Below are 21841 nucleotides of genomic sequence, written 5' to 3' on the forward strand. Positions count from 1 at the left end.
GGTCATACACTCATCCTATTTCATGTACTGTGATAATAAATAAAGGATCCCTACTTAGGCTAGTTTCTCTAGCGTTAAAACTATCCGGCAGGCTGTTCCAGCAGATGAACAGAGTGCTGGAGTTCATTGTATTCAGCATAGCCGGAGCCTATTGACTATAATGGAACCCGGAGGGGATCCGGGCTTTTTCCAGCATGAGTGCCAGACTTTGGCTGGAAAAAAAAAACAGTGCCAGCAACCGAATGCTGGCACCCATGCTGGGAACATCCCAGATCCCCACTAGGTCCCATTATAGACAATGGGGTCTGGAGGTGCTCCGATCCGATCTGGCTATGCCGGATTCGATGAATTCCGGAATGCCGTTCTGGCAGTATTACCACTAGTGAAACTAACCTTATTTATTAGCTACAATGGAGGACAATAGTAAGAATAGATTAAGGCCAATTCTACATTATCACTAAAGGGCCCTTTATATGGGCCGAGAATCCACCAGATAATCGCTAATGTGCTTCATAGGTAGGCTCGATAGTGATTATCTGGTGGTGTAAAGGTGCCAACAATTACACTCATTCATCGGGTAATTGGATTATTTGTGTAGGCACCTAAATCATGCAGCAATCTCCTCCACAGTATAGGGACGAGCGATTGCTAATGCCATCTGCTGCCAGCAAACACTGATTTAGGTGCCTACACAAACGATCGTATTACGAACGAGAGTTTTGTTCATCGGGTAGTCAGCGGCACCTTTTTACATCTGGTGGATTCTCAGCCTGTGTAAAGGGCCCTTAAATCATCGTTTGCCGGCAGTGTGATTCTGTCTAAACATGCTCTGCTGCTGGCAAATAATGATTCTGTATAGAGATGAGCGATGGCATTAGCGATTGCTCCTACTCATACTGTGGAGGAAATCGCTGCATGTAAATACAGCGTTCCTCTCTACTGATGAGCAGGCGATTGCTGGGAGGGAACTATTCTTCCGACAATCACCTGCTGAATCGTCCTGTCTAAAGGGACCTTAACTTTAAACTAAAAATGACACCCGTAGAATTCAATTGTAATATGTTAGTTGGATGCACAGGATGGTTGAACCACCAACCAGGGTGCTCACAGTCTTGCAGCGTCACCCCGCTGCTAAAGAGGACAGAAATATAGAAAAAATGACTGGGCACACCTAGGATATTTAGTAGCTGATATTTATTGTTACTCAAATATAAAATATGAATCCAATAGGGGGATGTACAACATATAATTTAATAGTATATAATTTAATGGTTAAAACGTTGTCTCAAGATAAAACAATATAATATTCAAGGCAGATATTCTGTGGATTCTGCGGCCGAGGTGCTGCTGAATTGGTCACTCAATATTGGTATTGTGACCCAACAGCCTCATCTCAGTCGCAATATGAACAAAAATGCTGAATGGGTAATATGTGACGATAAATAGATAATATAACACAGTGTTGATAATACTTGTTAGGTGACAGATGAATTATAAAGTGTAGAATGTATAAACACCGGATGATGTAAAAAGTTGTCCTCAAGAAATCCAGATATAGTCAAGTCCCACTAATATTGGTAGCCAATTTGGAGTAAAAAATGATACTGTACAGTAAATTTGCGGTAATCAGATGCAGTGATACTTTGCTCCGTCACTGACTCAGCGGCGTCCCGCTTTCAGTCAGAAGAGGAATCCAACAATAGGCAATAGTTAGTGAAGGAACGCTCTTACCAAGGTTGGAGGGATCTCACAGGTAAGAGAAACCTCTGCCGTCTGTCGGAACTTTTACTCCCGATTTTCTTGTTGCGGTCAGGTGAAAAACCCGTAGTAAGTAGTATGGATCACCTGTTAGCAGTTGGATTTTCTGCACGAGGTCCCGCTTGTTGAAATCTGGATAAGATGTCCCAGCTTTTCGGGCAAAAGTTTCAGACCGGCTTTATTTCGTAAGGCGGCTCAGAGTTGTTCCTTGATAAGTTCAATGCGGTGCACTCGCATAGAGTTGGGGGGTCAGACCAGACGCGTTTCGGGGCTAGAGTATCCCCTTCCTCAGTGGCTTATCCGACCTCCCCAAAAGACCTTTCTTTTATACTCAGCAAAGGAGTAAAAACCCGGTTCGGATTCTGGTTCCGGAAGTCCTGTGAAAGGCGTTATCCAATCAGGAAATATTTTCATTATCACTGTGATATAGCGGATTTTCGTATTCTATTTCTTTGACATTAGTGTGTATCTACATATATAAACTCATAATATCTTGTGGGATTGTTATGTTAAGTAAACAGTAATAACTTTATGTGTCATTGCGATTCCCCTGCGCTTTTATAAAACGCCCGAACAATAGCAAAGTGACTGTTATAAACGTAAATAGATAATACATCATATATAAACAACATTTTAAAAGTGGTGTCAGCATTTGTATATAGTCAGTAGGTTTAATAAAAAAGAAGAACAGAAAAAGGAAAAAATTCAAAAACGTTAGGAGAACATGTGTACTACAAAGCTATCAATATAAGTATTGGTACGATAAACAGATTATATATCTATATACCTATAGCCTCTATGTTTAAATATTTGATATCACTTATTAATTTATTAATTTATATGAAGTCTTCTCTAAAATTCCAAAAGGCATGAAGTGAACAATCTGTGTATTTGATGATGACCGGAAGTTTGCATAAAGTAATAAAAACATGTATAAATATTTAGTTCATTTTCACAATATATTTTTAAAATATATTTTTACAATATATTTTTATAAATATGTAGAAAGTAATACCAAATGAACATGAAACAAAAAATTTTTGAAAAACATTTTTAAAAATATATTGTGAAAATGAACTAAATATTTATACATGTTTTTATTACTTTATGCAAACTTCCGGTCATCATCAAATACACAGATTGTTCACTTCATGCCTTTTGGAGTTTTAGAGAAGACTTCATATAAATTAATAAATTAATAAGTGATATCAAATATTTATACATAGAGGCTATAGGTATATAGATATATAATCTGTTTATCGTACCAATACTTATATTGATAGCTTTGTAGTACACATGTTCTCCTAACGTTTTTGAATTTTTTCCTTTTTCTGTTCTTTTTTATTAAACCTACTGACTATATACAAATGCTGACACCACTTTTAAAATGTTGTTTATATATGATGTATTATCTATTTACGTTTATAACAGTCACTTTGCTATTGTTCGGGCGTTTTATAAAAGCGCAGGGGAATCGCAATGACACATAAAGTTATTACTGTTTACTTAACATAACAATCCCACAAGATATTATGAGTTTATATATGTAGATACACACTAATGTCAAAGAAATAGAATACGAAAATCCGCTATATCACAGTGATAATGGAAATATTTCCTGATTGGATAACGCCTTTCACAGGACTTCCGGAACCAGAATCCGAACCGGGTTTTTACTCCTTTGCTGAGTATAAAAGAAGGGTCTTTTGGGGAGGTCGGATAAGCCACTGAGGAAGGGGATACTCTAGCCCCGAAACGCGTCTGGTCTGACCCCCCCAACTCTATGCGAGTGCACCGCATTGAACTTATCAAGGAACAACTCTGAGCCGCCTTACGAAATAAAGCCGGTCTGAAACTTTTGCCCGAAAAGCTGGGACATCTTATCCAGATTTCAACAAGCGGGACCTCGTGCAGAAAATCCAACTGCTAACAGGTGATCCATACTACTTACTACGGGTTTTTCACCTGACCGCAACAAGAAAATCGAGAGTAAAAGTTACGACAGACGGCAGAGGTTTCTCTTACCTGTGAGATCCCTCCAACCTTGGTAAGAGCGTTCCTTCACTAACTATTGCCTATTGTTGGATTCCTCTTCTGACTGAAAGCGGGACGCCGCTGAGTCAGTGACGGAGCAAAGTATCACTGCATCTGATTACCGCAAATTTACTGTACAGTATCATTTTTTACTCCAAATTGGCTACCAATATTAGTGGGACTTGACTATATCTGGATTTCTTGAGGACAACTTTTTACATCATCCGGTGTTTATACATTCTACACTTTATAATTCATCTGTCACCTAACAAGTATTATCAACACTGTGTTATATTATCTATTTATCGTCACATATTACCCATTCAGCATTTTTGTTCATATTGCGACTGAGATGAGGCTGTTGGGTCACAATACCAATATTGAGTGACCAATTCAGCAGCACCTCGGCCGCAGAATCCACAGAATATCTGCCTTGAATATTATATTGTTTTATCTAGAGCAGTGGTTCTCAACCTTTCTAAAGCCGTGACCCCTTAATACAGTTCCTCATGTTGTGGTGACCCCCAACCATTAAATTTTTTTCCTTGCTACGTCATAACTAATTTTGCTACGGTTATGAATTGTAATGTAAATATCTGATATGCAGGATGTATTTTTATTGCTACAAATTGAACATAATTAAAGCAGAGTAATTAATCACAAAGACAAAATGTTATATATTGTCAAATATTTATTTCTAATTACAAATAAATGAAATTTTGTATTGAAGCATGGTGTATAAATCAGCGGTGCTCAGGGTACCCCCAAATAAATAAATCGGTGGTGCTCAGGGTCCCCCAAATAAATAAATCAGAAGTGCTCAGGGTCCCCAAATAAATAAATCAGCGGGGCTTCAGGTCTCCCCCAAATAAATAAATCAGCGGTGCTCAGGGTACCCCCAAATAAATAAATCATTAGTGCTCAGGGTCCCCCAAATAAAAAAATCAGCGGTGCTTCATGTCCTCCCAAATAAATTAAGCCTTGCTCAGCCAAATAATAAAAATAAAATTAGCCAGGCTCAGCCAGGCTCAATTAAATCATTGGTGGCAGTGGTGCTCAGCGGCGGTGTCATTAACGAAAAAACTCGGACCTCAGCAGACAGGCGGCCCGACTTACCCGTCCAGACGTCAGGCTCCTTCAAGCACAGGCAGTGATAGGACATCACTTCCTGTGCGAGAGGATAAGGGGCCGCTGCCGTTGTGCGGGCGACCCACAATAGGAAGCCTCAGGCGACCCCCCGGAAAGGGCTGATCGACCCCCAAAGGGGTCGCGACCCCTAGGTTGAGAACCGCTGATCTAGAGGCAACGTTTTAACCATTAAAATATATACTATTAAATTATATGTTGTACATCCCCCTATTGGATTCATATTTTATATTTGAGTAACAATAAATATCAGCTACTAAATATCCTAGGTGTGCCCAGTCATTTTTTCTAAAAATGACACCCGATGCAGAAATCATTGTAAAAATAACAATTGTTGCTAACACGGGCCGTGGAGAATACCAGTGGTTATTTTATGTACTGTGACATCACTGTGTTTATTACCACTGTACTGTGACATCACTGTGTTTATTATCCCTGTACTGTGACATCACTGTGTTTATTATCTCTGTAATGTGATATCACTGTTTATTATCCCTGTACTGTGACATCACTGTGTTTATTATCTCTGTAATGTGATATCACTGTTTATTATCCCTGTACTGTGATATCACTGTGTTTATTATCTCTGTAATGTGATATCACTGTTTATTATCCCTGTACTGTGACATCACTGTGTTTATTATCCCTGTACTGTGACATCACTGTGTTTATTATCTCTGTAATGTGATATCACTGTTTATTATCCCTGTACTGTGATATCACTGTGTTTATTACCCGTGTACTGTGACATCACTGTGTTTATTATCCCTGTACTGTGACATCACTGTGTTTATTATCCCTGTACTGTGACATCACTGTGTTTATTATCCCTGTACTGTGACATCACTGTGTTTATTATCCCTGTACTGTGACATTACTGTGTTTATTATCCCTGTACTGTGACATTACTGTGTTTATTATCCCTGTACTGTGACATCACTGTGTTTATTACCACTGTACTGTGACATCACTGTGTTTATTATCTCTGTAATGTGATATCACTGTTTATTACCACTGTACCATCACTTTGTTTATTACGACTGTACTGGGACATCACTGTGTTTATTATCCCTGTACTGTGACATCACTGTGTTTATTATCCCTGTACTGTGACATCACTGTGTTTATTACCACTGTACTGTGACATCACTGTGTTTATTATCTCTGTAATGTGATATCACTGTTTATTACTACTGTACTGTGACATCACTTTGTTTATTACGACTGTACTGTGACATCACTGTGTTTATTATCCCTGTACTGTGACATCACTTTGTTTATTACGACTTTACTGTGACATCACTGTGTTTATTATCCCTGTTCTGTGACATCACTGTGCTTATTATCGCTGTGCTGTGACATCACTGTGTTTATTATCTCTGTAATGTGATGTCACTGTTTATTACCACTGTACTGTGACATCACTGTGTTTATTATCTCTGTACTGTGACATCACTGTTTATTATCTCTGTACTGTGACATCACTGTATTTATTATTCCTGTACTGTGGCATCACTATGCTTAATATCCCTGTACTGTGACATCACTGTTTATTATTCCTGTACTGTGACAATATTATTTGCATTACTCTTGTATTATGATGCTATTTATTATGCTTGTGATTTCTCTGTGTGCAATAACCCTTTGCTATGACATCACAGTGTTTGTTGCCCATGTACGGTGACATCACTGCATTTGTATTCCTTTACCTTGACTGAGGTGGCCCAATGTTTCCTCTGCCATATAAAAGGCGATCAGTACTACCAGATACAAGTAAACCTAGGTGGGGTCCTGTTATAGATTTTGCATCAGAAGCTAGGAATTTTATGCTATACCTCTGAATGCTGAACTTGTAATTACAATAAACCTCTAGAATCCTAGGATGTCAAAATCTATTATCCCAGAATGCAGAGCCACTAGAATAAGTAACTTTTACTCTAGTGGCCTTGACATTACAAAGTCCACATGACCGATCATTATGGAAAAATTTCCTTGACAATTTCATGATAATGTATGCTTCTTTCGGCTATAGTAAGAATACAGACAAGCAATTAGACATGTTTCATTTCCATTCATTTCCATTATATCTGATGTCTGAAATACAGTGCCTTGACAAAGTATACTTACCCCTTGAACTTTTCCACATTTTTCACGTTACACCCAAAAACTTAAATGTATTTTATTGGGATTTTATGTGGTAGACCAACACAAAGTAGCAACTATGTATAGCTTGCTGCATTCTCAAGTGATGCATTTATAAGTGCATTGGAGATATTCAAGAGATACTCAGGAGGTAATTTGGAGGTGGATACTAGGGTTGTCCCGATACCGATACTAGTATCGGTATCGGGACCGATTCCGAGTTTTCTCGGCGGTACTCAGCCGCCGATACCCCGCCCCGATACATAAATAGAATACTATGGGCGTAACTATGGGCGGGGCCCCGCCGCTCACCGAAGTATTTATAAACGTGAATCCTTATCCTGTTGTTAAGTTGAACTAACGCTGCCCTCTCCCATGTTCCCATGTCCCCCCTGTATCCCCACAGCACTTACTTAAGCTTCCATAGCAGGCAGAGCGGACGGCACCAGTAACGTCACTCACTGACGTAGAGCGCCTGCTCCGCCCACTTTATGAGTGAAGCAGGCGGAGCAGGCGCGCGACGTCAGTGAGTGACGTTACTGGTGCCGTCCGCTCTGCCTGCTATGGAAGCTTAAGTAAGTGCTGTGGGGATACAGGGGAACATGAGAGAGGGCAGCGTTCGTTGAACTTAACAACAGGATAAGGATTCACGTTTATAAATACTTCGGTGAGCGGCGGGGCCCGGTGTATTGGGGGACACTGTTATGAGGGGGATCTGTGGATGACATATAGCAGTGTCAGCCACAGATCCTCCCCATAACAGTTCCATCCACAGATCCCCTATAACAGCACCATCCACAGATCCCCCACCAAATAACAATGCCATCCTCAGATCCCCCCACCCCATAACAATGCCATCCACAGATATCCCACCCCATAGCAGTACCATCCACAGATCCCCCATAACAGTGCCATCCACAGATCCCCCATAACAGTGCCATCCACAGATCCCCCATAACAGTGCCATCCACAGATCCCCATAACAGTGCCATCCACAGATCCCCATAACAGTGCCATCCACAGATCCCCCATAACAGCACCATCCACAGATCCCCATAACAGCGCCATCCACAGATCCCCCATAACAGTGCCATCCACAGATCCCCCATAACAGTGCCATCCACAGATCCCCCATAACAGTGCCATCCACAGATCCCCCATAACAGTGCCATCCACAGATCCCCCATAACAGTGCCATCCACAGATCCCCATAACAGTGCCATCCACAGATCCCCCATAACAGTGCCATCCACAGATCCCCCATAACAGTGCCATCCACAGATCCCCATAACAGTGCCATCCACAGATCCCCCACATGACAGTGCGTCATCCACAGATCCACAGATCCCCCAAAACGGTCACATGACATTTAAAAAAAGTATCGGTATTCGGTATCGGTGACTACTTGAAAAAAAGTATCGGTACTTGTACTCGGTCCTAAAAAAGTGGTATCGGGACAACCCTAGTGGATACAATCTAAAAAAGTTATATCTGTTTGTTTAAAATCTTTCCCCTCTCTAAAATGGCAGACCTGGTTCAGTGCAGGAATTGTTGTGCTTTTATTTCAGTTTCCACTCTTCAGAGGTTTGGATGCTGTCTGATCTGTAGACAGCTCTCCATAATGCAGCAGGAAATAGCATTTTTGAAATCTGAGATTTGTAAATTAACTGTTAAACAAATTCAGGCTGGGAATGTTGCAATGCCACTGCCAAAGAGGCCCCCTAGAAATGAAAGATTGGTTACTGCAGGTTCTGGTAGACTGAGAGTTGTTGATAGAAGACATGTCCCACAGTCTGTGGCTCTCCATAATTCATTTGCAGCACTTTCAGAGTGCAAAAGCAACATGGAGGATGGCTCAGGTACAGTGGGTGAGGAACAATCATCTCCCATGCCTAAAGTATGCAATACTGCAGCCAAAGACAAAAAGGATAAGGTGAGGACTGATAGTAAGCAGCTGTTGGTGGGCGATTCTATCATAAAAGGTGTGAAGTTTGAGGAAAATGGTTTTGTGAGATGTCTCCCTGGTGCTACCGCTAGCAGGTATAGACTACGTATCCTTAATATTGTTATGCAAGCAAAGCAGGAAAGGGAGGTGGATGTTATTGTCCATCTTGGGACAAATGATCTGGCTTGCAATGAGGTTTCAAAGGTGAAGAAAGCTTTTAACACATTTGGAAATCATATACCTTCAGCATGACAGGAAGATGCGTATTAAGGAATTCAATGTATGGCTTGGTGAATGGTGTGGATTTGGCTTTGGGTCTCATGTTAGCTCTCGTTGGAATGGAAAAGAACTGTTCAAGAAAGATGGTTTGCATCTTTCTCTCAAGGGAACGAAGGTCCTCAGTGAACAGTTCAAAGTATTTGCTAAGGAGCATTTAAACTAGGAAAGGGGGGCAAAAGAGTGATAATCCAGCAGTCCGACTGCCCCCAGGAACAATGCCAGAAGATGCCAGTAGTATATAGGTTAAGAAATGACAAGCTCAGAGTCTTGTCTACAAATGCTCGCAGTTTAGGGAATAAGATCAATGAACTTGAGTCTATAATGGCATCTGAGAATATAGATTTAGTGGCTGTTACTAAGACATGGTTCAATGGGAGTAATGACTGGGATATAGCAATACCAGGGTTCTCTCTATATAGGAAAGACAGAGAAGGCAAGAAAGGGGGAGGGGTGGCCCTGAATGTGAAAGATAGCATAAAATCTAATTTAATACAAGTTAGCGAGACCAATTTAGAGTCAGTTTGGGTTACTTTGCAGCTTGATAATCATAAGGTAACTTGTGTAGGTGTGATATATAGACCACCTAGCCAAGTTAAATGATTAGATGATCTACTAGTTGAGGAAATAGCTAAAATGACATTGAAAGGGGAAGTTATCATTATGGGAGACTTTAATCTTCCCGATGAAAACTGGAAAACCAAAATAGCTAGTTCTGCCAGGAGTACAGATATTCTAAATTCCCTACTGGGATTATCTCTACAGCAAGTAGTTGAGCCAACCCGGAAGGAGGCCATTTTAGATTTAGTATTCACAAATGGGAATTTGGTATCTGATATTACTGTAGGGGAAAGCTTGGGATCTAGTGATCACCAGTCAGTGTGGTTTACTATAGGTACAGTGACTGAGTCACTCCACACAAAAACAAAAGTTTTAGATTTTAGAAAAACTGACTTTTCTAAAATTAGATTAGTGGCATACGAGTCCCTATCAGATTGGAACTGTTTCAATGGAGTCCAGGAGAAATGGGACTACTTAAAAGTGGCACTATTGAAGGCAACAGATAATTGCATTAGGCTTGTCAGTAAAAGCAAAAAAAGGAAGAGACCACTGTGGTACTCAGCAGAAGTGGCCAAAATCATTAAAAACAAAAAGATAGCATTTAGTAATTATAAAAATAAAAAAAAATGAGGATGACAGGCAAATTTAAAAGATTAGGCAGAGAGAGTCCAAACAAGTTATAAGAGCTTCTAAAGCACAGGCAGAAGATAAATTAGCTCAGTCAGTGAAAAAAGGCGATAAGACATTCTTCAGATACATAAATTAAAAAAGGAAACTAAAACAAGGAATTACCAAATGAAAAACAAAAGAAGGAAGGTATATGAAAGAAGATGAAGAACTAGCTGACTGTCTCAATGAATACTTGTGTTCAGTTTTTACAAAGGAAAATTAAGGAAAAGGACCTCAGTTAGGAAGGAAGACTAATGCATCTTTTGATGCATGTGTCTTTACAGAGGAAGAGGTTCTAAGTCAGCTGTCTAAAATTAATACAAATAAGTCACAGGGGCCTGATGGGATACACCCAAAGCTATTAAAAGAGCTTAGCGGTGTAGTAGCAAAACCATTAACAGATTCATTTAACCAATCACTGGTAACAGGAGTCATCCCAGAAGATTGGAAATTAGCAAATGTTGTGCCCATTCACAAGAAAGGTAGTAGGGAGGAATCGGGCAACTATAGGCCAGTAAGCCTGACATCAATAGTGGGGAAATTAATGAAAACCATACTTAAGGAGAGGATTGTGGAACATCTAAAATCTCATGCATTGAAAGATGAAAAACAGCATTGGTTTACTTCAGGGAGATCATGTCAAACTAATCTTATTGATTTTTTTGATTGGGTGACTAAAATAATAGATGGCGGAGGTGCAGTAGACATCACTTATCTAGACTTTAGTAAGGCTTATGATACTGTGCCACATAGAATCAGTGATACAGTCCTAACCTCAGTATCTGAGGAAAGGGATTTAGGGGTCATTATTTCAGAAGACTTAAAGGTAGTCAGACAATGTCATAGAGCAGCAGGAAATGCTAGCAGAATGCTTGGGTGTATAGGGAGAGGCATTACCAGTAGAAAGAGGGAGGTGCTCATGCCGCTCTACAGAGCACTAGTGAGACCTCATTTGGAGTATTGTGCACAGTACTGGAGACCATATCTCCAGAAGGATATTGATACTTTGGAGAGAGTTCAGAGAAGAGCTACTAAACTGGTACATGGATTGCAGGATAAAACTTACCAGGAAAGATTAAAGGACCCTAATATGTATAGCTTGGAAGAAAGACGAGACAGAGGGGATATGATAGAAACTTTTAAATACATAAAGGGAATCAACAAGGTAAAAGAGGAGAGAATATTTAAAAGAAAAAAAAACTGCTACAAGAGGACATAGTTTTAAATTGGAGGGGCAAAGGTTTAAAAGTAATATCAGGAAGTATTACTTTACTGAGAGAGTGGTGGATGCATGGAATAGCCTTCCTGCAGAAGTGGTAGCTGCAAATACAGTGAAGGAGTTTAAGCATGCATGGGATAGGCATAAGGCCATCCTTCATATAAGATAGGGCCAGTATTCAGTATATTGGGCAGACTAGATGGGCCAAATGGTTCTTATCTGCCGACACATTCTATGTTTCTATGTGTGAAGTGAAAATAAATTGATACGTGGTTTTTAACATTTTTAATAAAAATCTGAAAAGTGTGGTGTGCATTTGTATTCAGCCCCCTGTACTCTGATACCCCTAAATAAAATCCAGTGTGACCAATTGCCTTCAGAAGTAAACCTAATTAGTAGATAGAGTCCATCTGTGTGTAATTTATTCTCAGTATAACAACAGCTGTTCTGTGAGGGTCTCAAATGTTTGTTATTAAACATTAGTGATCAAACAACAGCATAAAAACCAAGGAAAACACCAGACAGGTCAGGGATAAAGTTGTGGAGAAGTGTAAAGCAGGGTTAGGTTATAAACAAAATATCCTAAGCTCTGAACATCTCACAGAGCACTGTTCAATCCATCATCCGAAAATGAAAGGAGTATGGCAGAACTGCAAACCTATCAAGACATGGTCTTCTACCTAAACTGACACCCCAGGGAAGGAGAGCGCTAATTAGAGAAGCAGCCAAGAGGCTCATGGTCACTCTGGAGGAGCTTTAGAGTTCCACAGCTCAAGTGGAAGAAACTGTCCACAGGACAACTAGTCGTTATGTACTCCTCAAATATGGTCTTTATGGAAGAGTGGCAGGAAGAAGTACATTTTTGAAGGCAAGTTATAAGAAATCCCATTTGCAGTTTGCCACAAGCCACGTAGGGTACACAGTACACATGTGGAAGAAGGTGCTCTGATCAGATAAGACCAAAGTTGAACTTTTTGGCCTAAAAGAAAAAGGCTATGTGTGGTGGAAAACTAACATGGCACATCACCCTGAACACACTATCCCCACCATAAAACATGGTGGTGGTGGCAGCATCATGCTGTGGGGATGCTTTTCTTCAGCAGGGAAAGCTGGTCAGAGTTGATGGGTAGATGGATGGAGCTAAATACAGGCAATCCTAAAGGAAAACTGCAAAAGACTTGAGATTGGGGCAGAGGTTCACCTTCCAGCAGGACAACAACCCTAAAAATACAGCCAGAGCTACAATGGAATGGTTTAGATTAAAGCATAGTCATGTGTTAGAATGGTCCAGTCAAAGTCCAGACCTTAATCCGATTGAGAATATGTGGCAAGACTTGAAAAGACTTGAAAATTGCTGTTCACAAACTATCTCTATCCAATCTGACTGAGCTTGAGCTATTTTGCAAAGAAGAATGGACAAAAATTGTCAGCCTCTAGATGTGTAGCGAAAGGTGGACCTACAAAGTATTGATTCAGGGGGGCTGAATACAAATGCATGCCACACGTTCCAGATTTTAATTTATAAAAAATGGTGAAAACCATGTTTAATTTTCTTTTCACTTCACACATACTTACTGTACTACTTTGTGTTGGTCTATCACATAAAATCCCTATACAATACATTTAAGTTTGAGGGTGTAACGTGAAAAAATGTGGAAAAGTTCCAGCTCCCTCTGCTGGAGTGTGTCCAGCAGCCCCTGTCCTCCTGTGCAAATGGCAAAACAGAAATTTATTTTTTCAAAACAAGCCCATAGCCTCATATGGCTATGTGAATGGAAAAATAAAAAAAAGTTATGGGAGTAAAAAACGAACATGAAATAAAATGGAAAATTTCCTGGTCATTAAGGGGTTAATTTGTAGTAAGACTGGAACAACAGAGTTATAAAAAAGGATGCTGCTGTATTGTTATATCATTTCCTAACACAGATATGTTTCTTTTCCATATAGTGGAGGTAAAACTTATCATGCAATCACCACTGATATTAAAAATTAGATGGTATAATTAGCCAGGGATAGGCTGCCAGTGGGCGCAGGACAGTCAGCAAACCACTTTCCCTTGGCCAAGGGCCCAATCTTTGTCCCAATTGAAGGAAAGTCTGATTACAGCTCTGGATGGAGTTCTCCATTCACATGGACTAGCTGAGCATACTCAACTCAACTGAGCAGCAGTAATCGACACCAGTTTTTTTTTCCCCATTTAGTAAAATGCAGTCATCATACACCCTGGGAGCCGATTGTTGTTGAGATCTTTCTCCATTCTTGAGATATCAAGTAATCAAATATCATTGTCAACTTGATACTGAAATTCCGACTGCAATAAACTGAGCAGATTTTGTAAGCTTGACATGAAATTTAACCTAGACATCGTCCAATTCTTGCTGGAAAGACCCCAATACTAAAAGCTTGAGAAGCCATGCTGTAGACTATTACATACCAAGAGCATAAAATCATGTCCTCTCCTTCAGGTACATTTAGAACATACTGTAAGGACCTATAACTAGCTGCTAAAAGATCATACCGGATGCCCTTTCGCCTGAGTTTTGTTATGAATTTGATATTTCCCACACAATGTGATTATGCAATGTCTCCATGGGATACTTGGGTGTATTCCAGCGCTATAATTCACCATCTGTGTTACAAGTAATCTGAGATGGAAGAGCTTGTGGATGTTGTATGTTGTGAAGACCAGTGAGGCATCACTATTGATCTCTGCATTCTTTGAACTTACATCAGAAAATCATTGGAGGCAAATTCCACTTCCCCTCAAAGATCTGTTCACCAAATGGAAGCCAACCAATGACATCCCCTATATTCCCCTGGTTTCATGCATGTTTTTTTTGGAACAGCAGTTTTGATTTACAAATGACTCCAAATCTGAATTAAGCAAAACAATCAACAGAACAAATAAACTAAATATTGGAGAAGTAGGAAGTGAGGCTCCTTTAAAGAGCTGCCAAGTTGACATGTAGAACGCAAGCTGCGATGGAGATGTTTTTAAATGTTGTGCATGGATCACAGTGTTCTGTATGAATGGGGATTTACAAGCTCTTTTATATTTTGTTGACCCCCATTCTTTACCCAAAAGAAAACCTTCTTGGTCATGGAATTAATTATCTTTTTTTTTTTCTTTACCACAGGGGAGCCCTTGTAAAATGTTTGATCTCTATTACAGTGGCAGCTTGCCGTCACCATTGTTTTGCTCTTCTCGTCTGACAGGCCTGTAACCACCTCCCGCTGTCTTCTGCCTGGCGGCTGTGATCTGTCCCTCCTCGCAGGCTTCATCTGCCAGTAGGTTGCATGCACATGCTTCCTCCTGCCCTTAAAAGGCCCATGCGTGCACGCTAATCTTGACCAGTCAATGGCCTGCAACCCTAGGGTACTTTAGGCACCTTCCGCTGTGGGAGGATGCCTGAGCAATAGGTTGTCTAGCTTGCTGGTTCCCTACAAAGGTGTGCTGTATTCTGTTGTCTGACTGTGTACATGTGTTCTGCCCTTTTTACTAGATTCGGACCCTCCGCTGCCTGACCTCTATATGGCTCTTCACTGCCTCCCTGACCTCAGGACATTTACTGTATAACTCCGGAGCAGAGTGTAAGCTCTGTGCATTCGTACCCAGTAAATCTTGTATATTTTTATATCTATTTTAGTTCCTTGTCTACTTGCTTCTTGTCTGTGTATTTTGGTTTTTGTGAGTATTCTAGTACAGTCCTTGCTTCTGAATCTTGTGTTTTGTAGGTAGTTTTTTGTTGGTTTGCCTTGCATCTGTCTTCTGCTGTTGCTATGGTCAAAATTTCAAATTAGGGTTTTCAATAAGGATATCTGTAGGGACACTGAGGAAGAGTGGTGTTTGTGTTAGGGCTAGTGAAAGATTCAAGGAGAATTAGGGTTAGTTGTCTGTTTGTTAATCTCTGGTTATCATTATCTCTTTGTTCCATTACCTGACTGTCATCAACATTATCCATTTGGGAAATCATCCATTGCCAACACCATACGTTAATGTCATCTATTGGTGAGCTCCAATTTTTTTTTAATTTTAATTTTTTCTTTCTTCCATTTAAGATTAATCGCTGTATTTGTGTTTTTTGATTGTATTATGTAAATCCTATTGCCTTTGCTCTGTCTACTCCTCCCTTTCGGTGACATCACATCCTGTTCTCTCAGTTTCTGTGTCTTTCTTTTCTTCAGCAGACTCATAGCTGGTGAGAGCATTTTGTTTTGACCTCTAATATCCTCTAATATACCTCTAATGTTCTTTATATGTCTTTGCTCAAGGAAAGCTCAATAAATTACCAAATAATTTCCATTGTATCCTCCTCACTGGAGCTTCACATGCAACTGGAACCACGACCTAGGGATATTAGTGAGTTCAGCTGTCTACCATTGCTTGTACAGAGAATACCACTCACAACCAGTCATCGACTTCTCTAACGTACATATGTGACAGAATACCTGCTATTGTTCATGCAGCTGTCCGACTGTTACATAATTTATCCCTACTGTAAGTCCTAGTGGGTATCAGAGCAGCTGGCATTGTTCCATATCCTTCTAGTACCTAGTCCTTGTGTTTCATTACGTGTTTCCTTCTTTGAACCCCTTTGATTCATATGTATATGATAATACCTAATTTTAAAAAGGGAAAGTGAAGACTCTCATTAGAGATGAGTGAATTTCTCAAAAATTCGATTTTGTCGGTTCGCAGAATTTTCCAAAAAGATTTGATTCAAATTTGTTTGTGGCGAATCGCATTAAAAAACAGCTATTTCCTGGCTGCAGAGAGCCTGTATAGGGGTGTAGAACACTGTGCCTTGCAGTAACACGTATAGGGAGTCTGCTGTGGTAGTGAAATAATACTGTGAGTCCGTATGACACGCACATGACAGGCATCGCTCTTAGAATCACTGCACACCACTTATTTGGGCAGTTACGGTACCAAAACTGACCAAATAACTCAAGTGTGAACTCAGCCTTACAGGTCGATGTTAGCGTCAAGAAGAAGTGCACTCCTTTTACACCGTAGTCAGCTGATTCCACATAGATGTCTACAGAACCTGTTCTATTAAACGCTTATACAAGTAGAGCCCCCCGACAGAGTGGAGAGGGTGTCAGCAGTAAGTTTGTGTTGACGTCACTGATTATTTTGCCCATCCTCTGATCCATCAGAACAATAACCCTCAAAAAACGGATCCTGTCTGTTGAGCATCCGTCTTCACTTGGTCAGCATTTTGGCAGTAATCCATCAGTATTGCTAAAACCCCCAAAAAATAGGAGTGAATCCAAAACAGAGATGACACGTGAATAGAATTTTTGCATGTCTTCTGTGTTTTGTATCCACTCTTGCTTTTGGCTATCAAATCATAACCCTATTCTGATGGGACCATACAGGCCTTAGAGCTTCTGCATAGACCGGATCCATTGTGTGTCTCATTTTTCCTTCCTTCTGACAGATCAGAAGACGGGTCAAATAAATGATCATGTCAACCAGGCCAAAAAGGCAAAATAGTGGCCCAGTCATGAAGTGGGGAGGGTAGGAAAAGCATGAGAAGTCCACAGAGTGGCCCAATGACATAGTGGTGAGGTGGCAGCAGCATGAGGAGACCAGTGACATAGTGGCCCAGAGTGGTGAAGTGGCAGTAGCATGAGGAGACCATAGAGTGGCCCAGTGACATAGTGGTGATGTGGCAGCAGCATGAGGAGACCACAGAGTGGTGAAATGGCAGTAGCATGAGGAGACCACAGAGTGGTCCAGTGACATAGTGGTGAGGAGGCAGCAGCATGAGGAGACCACAGAGTGGTCCAGTGACATAGTAGTGAGATGGCAGCAGCATGAGGAGACCACAGAGTGGCCCAGTGACAGAGTGGGTCGGTGAGGGGCAATACCTGTACCAGCTGCAGATCGTGGCTGACAGTAGGAGCACCTGGCAGAAGGTGTGGCATCAGGCGGGTGGCAGCTTTAGAATAGTAGCTGAAGTAGGTAGCCAGAAAAAAATGGTCTCAAAGTGTTGGTGTGGCACCATGGATGATCTAGTCTGATACATCAGGCATTGGTGTTTGAAAATACTGGCTGATCCAAGCCTGATTCATTTTCACAAAGGTCAGTTTCCCTACATTTTGGGTGGACAGGTGAGCTCTCCTTGGGGTAACTATGGCCCCTGCTGCACTAAACACCCGCACTGATGCCACACTGCTGGCCGGACAGGAAAGATTGTCCAGGGCAAACTCGGCCAGTTGCGGCCACAAATCGAGTTGGGCTGCCCAGTAGTCCAGGGGATATTCGATGTGGGGTGGCAGGGTGCACTCCAAGTATGCCACAACCTGCTGGTTAAGGTTCAGCTCTATGTCTAGATGCTGCTGCTGGTGAGTAGTTTCTTCAGTAGGCGGGTGAAGAAAATTGCTCATCAGCCACTCTAGAACTAAGTTGCAGCTGATGGAGCAGGTACTGCTCATGAACCCCCACCCCCCCCAGCAGCCATGGCAGTGGCACATGAGCGCAGAGGGCCCCCTGGTCAAACCTGTGTGAAGATGGACGATGGCGATCATGGGATGTCTCGATAGTAGTTCAGTTTGTCCTCCCTCTAAGTGGGTGTGAAAAAAGCCCCCATTTTGGACCGGTAGCGAGGGTCTAACACGGTGAAGAGACAGTAGTCATCCCTTTGGCGAATGGTGACAATTCGGCTGTCACTACGCAAGCAAGTGAGCATGCATCAGGCCATTTGTGCAAGTGACTCATAGGGACTCCCTGTCTCCATCTCCACTGCATACTGCTATGGTGTGTCTGGGTCCTCTCTCTCATCTTCCTTATCGCCCTGTAGCTCCTCTGGCTGCTCCTGCTCCTCCTCTCCTGTCACCTGTCTCGAAAAACCACCTATTTCTCTACTCATTGCTTGTGTTCGAATGTCCTCCTCCTCCTCTAGTTCAGCCCCCACAAGGCTCATGTGACCGTGAGATGTAGTCGCCACGTCTCCTTTTCCCTGGTCAGTCAGATTTAGCAGCATCTGTTCCAGGACATGAATCAGTGGAATGACGTTGTTCATCCCGTAGTCCTGGAGACTGACAAGTAAAGTGGCCTCCTCAAAGGGCCCAAGCAAACAGCAGGTGTCACGCATGAGCTGCCACTGGCTAACATCGAAGTTACACAGGGGAGTACCTCTGTCCACCTGTATCATCAAGAAATTGTTTATGGCCTTTCTCTGTTCATATAGTCGGTCCAACATATGGAGGGTGGAATTCCAACAGATGAAAACGTCGCATATCAGCCTATGTTGGGGGATGCCATTCTGCTGCTGCAGTTCAAGTAGGGTGTGCTTTGCGGTGAACGAGTGGCTGAAGTGCATAAGTTTCCTGGCCATTTTCAGGATGTCCTGAAGATGGGCAGAAGACTTCTGGAACCGCTTTACAACCAAATTGAACACGTGCCCCATGCAGGGCGAATGGCTCAGCCCTCCTTGACGCAGCCCTGACACCACGTTCTTCCCGTTGTCGGTCACCATGGTTCTGATTTTGAGTTATCGAGGAAAAAGACTCGATTTCTTGATGAAGGACGCAGAGAAGTTCCTCCCCTGTGTGACTTCGTTCACCCAGGCAAACTAGTGGAAGAACAGCATGACACCGCCGTGCCCTGCACATGTGGTATGCTGGTGGGGCACTGTGAATTGTCCCTGCAGTGGAGGCTGAGGACACGGTGGAGGATGAGGAGGCAGAGGCTGACATTGTCGCAGGACCAACGGCGTGAGAACGTGGGGGCGGAAGCGGCGTCACCTGGCCAAGTTGTTGGTGTGGCTGGGAAGGTACCACATTTACCCAGTGGGCCTCAAAGGACATATATGTCCTTGACTGTAGTTAAAGATCCACACTTCGGCGCTGGCATGCACTTTGGCAGACACCGACAGGTTCAAGGACTGGCCCACCTTCTTTTCTACATGCGTGTGTAGGGCTGGTACTGCCTTTTTGGCAAATAAATTACGGCTTGGGACTCTCTACCTCGGCTCGGCACAAGCCATCAGTTCTCTAAAAGGTGCAGAGTCCACCACTTGGAAAGAGAGGGACTGCAGCACCAGCAACTTGGCCAAGAGCACATTCAGCTTCTGCGCTGTTGGATGAGTGCACGCATACTGTTCTCTCTTGGCAATTGCTTTGGTGATTAATTGCTGACGGAATGACGAAGCAGGAGCATCAGGACCAGCAGATGATAGGAAGGACAGAAAGCTCCCTTTGGCTGAAGTGGTGGAGCCTTGACTGTATGAAATTGGGTGTGTGCCACTAGGTGATGCAGCGGTTGCTGTGGCAGGCTGAACCACCACATCGGAGCCACGGTTCTCCCAGGCCACTTTATGGTGACGCTGCATGTGTTAAAGCAGGGCCGTGGTGCCAACATTGGCACCCTGGCCACGCTTCACCTTCTGCCCACAAATCCGGCAAATGGCCATGTTCATCTCCTCCGGCGGCCTAACAAAAAATTGCCACACCGCTGAGTATGGAATTTTCCCACCAACACTCCACGCTGACTGCCTGCTACCGCTGCCTCCGTGAACCGCTGCACTGCTACTTTGGGTCCTGACCTCCCACTGCTGCCACCCTGAGCAAGCTGCCATCCTCTTCTCCTGATGTTGAAGCCCCTTCTTCACCCGGCTCCCAAGTGCGATCGTCTACATCATCATCATCATACGCTACTGTCTGCACGTCACTGATGTCCCCCTCAACGGTCTCAGGGCCAGGAGCCTGATCGCTCGCAACACCTGCTCCCACGCGACTCTCCTCATCACTACTTGCCCGCCTACTGGAGGAAGCGGCGGATGTCTACTCCGGATCTTGGCTGGGCAGTAGCTGCTGACTGTCAATACACCTATACTCATAAGAGTATGGAAAAAGTGTGTGGAACATGAGCCACACCACACAACACCAATATAACCAAACGCACCACTAATTCATAGAAAATCAATCAACTTTATTCATGACCAAAATTACATAAATATACACAATGTCAATGCGGTTAAAAAGGACCCCACGCTAACAACACGTGGTGGAAACACTCACATGCGGTACATAATCCCTAAAATAATCCTGTAAACTCCCCAAACCCCAGTCATATGTCTATAAATAATTCAGGAAATCCATAGAATGACATAAATGCAATGCATAAGACAGCAGGCTAACAAGAGTACATAATAGAAAGGATATCAGGAAAGAATACATAATATATACCGACTGCAAGTGGTGCTGCCACCCGTGACTCCCCGACGCGTGTTTCGCCAAATGGCATGCAAATCTAAACCCAGGAGCGCTTCTTATAGGTAAGCGACATCTGTATCCTATCCAACTAATTAGCAAGCTGCCAATCACTCCATCGCATTGAAGACAAGCCGCATTCCCGGCCGGTGCACCGGCGGTATGACTTGGTCAAAGCACGACTAATATCGTGAGATCACGGCAAATCACGCATGCGCACCAGAGAGGAAGTCGGAAAGGCGCCATCTTTAAACAGTTCAAAGGAACTCATTCATCACAGCCACACATAGCACACACATACCTCTACGGGACCTCATATCAAGCCGCAACCCCTCACAGAAGTGCACAACAGACCAGATATAAAAATATATATATATATATATATATACAGTACAGACCAAAAGTTTGGACACACCTTCTCATTCAAAGAGTTTTCTTTATTTTCATGACTATGAAGGCATCAAAACTTTGAATTAACACATGTGGAATTATATACATAACAAACAAGTGTAAAGCAACTGAAAATATGTCATATTCTAGGTTCTTCAAAGTAGCCACCTTTTGCTTTGATTACTGCTTTGCACACTTTTGGCATTCTCTTGATGAGCTTCAAGAGGTAGTCCCCTGAAATGGTTTTCACTTCACAGGTGTGCCCTGTCAGGTTTAATAAGTGGGATTTCTTGCCTTATAAATGGGGTTGGGACTATCAGTTGCGTTGAGGAGAAGTCAGGTGGATACACAGCTGATAGTCCTACTGAATAGACTGTTAGAATTTGTATTATGGCAAGAAAAAAGCAACTAAGTAAAGAAAAACAAGTGGCCATCATTACTTTAAGAAATGAAGGTCAGTCAGTCAGCCGAAAAATTGG

General features: G+C 42.2%; 1 protein-coding gene across 2 annotated transcripts in view; it reads right to left on the reverse strand.

Annotated features, from left to right (window-relative positions):
• Nucleotides 1–21841, reverse strand: part of C1QTNF7 (C1q and TNF related 7) — a 106249-nt gene that overhangs the window by 5210 nt on the left and 79198 nt on the right. The gene's annotated exons all lie outside the window — the stretch shown is intronic.

Source organism: Bufo bufo, chromosome 2 (genome assembly GCF_905171765.1).
Source record: "Bufo bufo chromosome 2, aBufBuf1.1, whole genome shotgun sequence".
In the NCBI taxonomy this organism is placed as follows: Eukaryota; Metazoa; Chordata; class Amphibia; order Anura; family Bufonidae; genus Bufo; species Bufo bufo.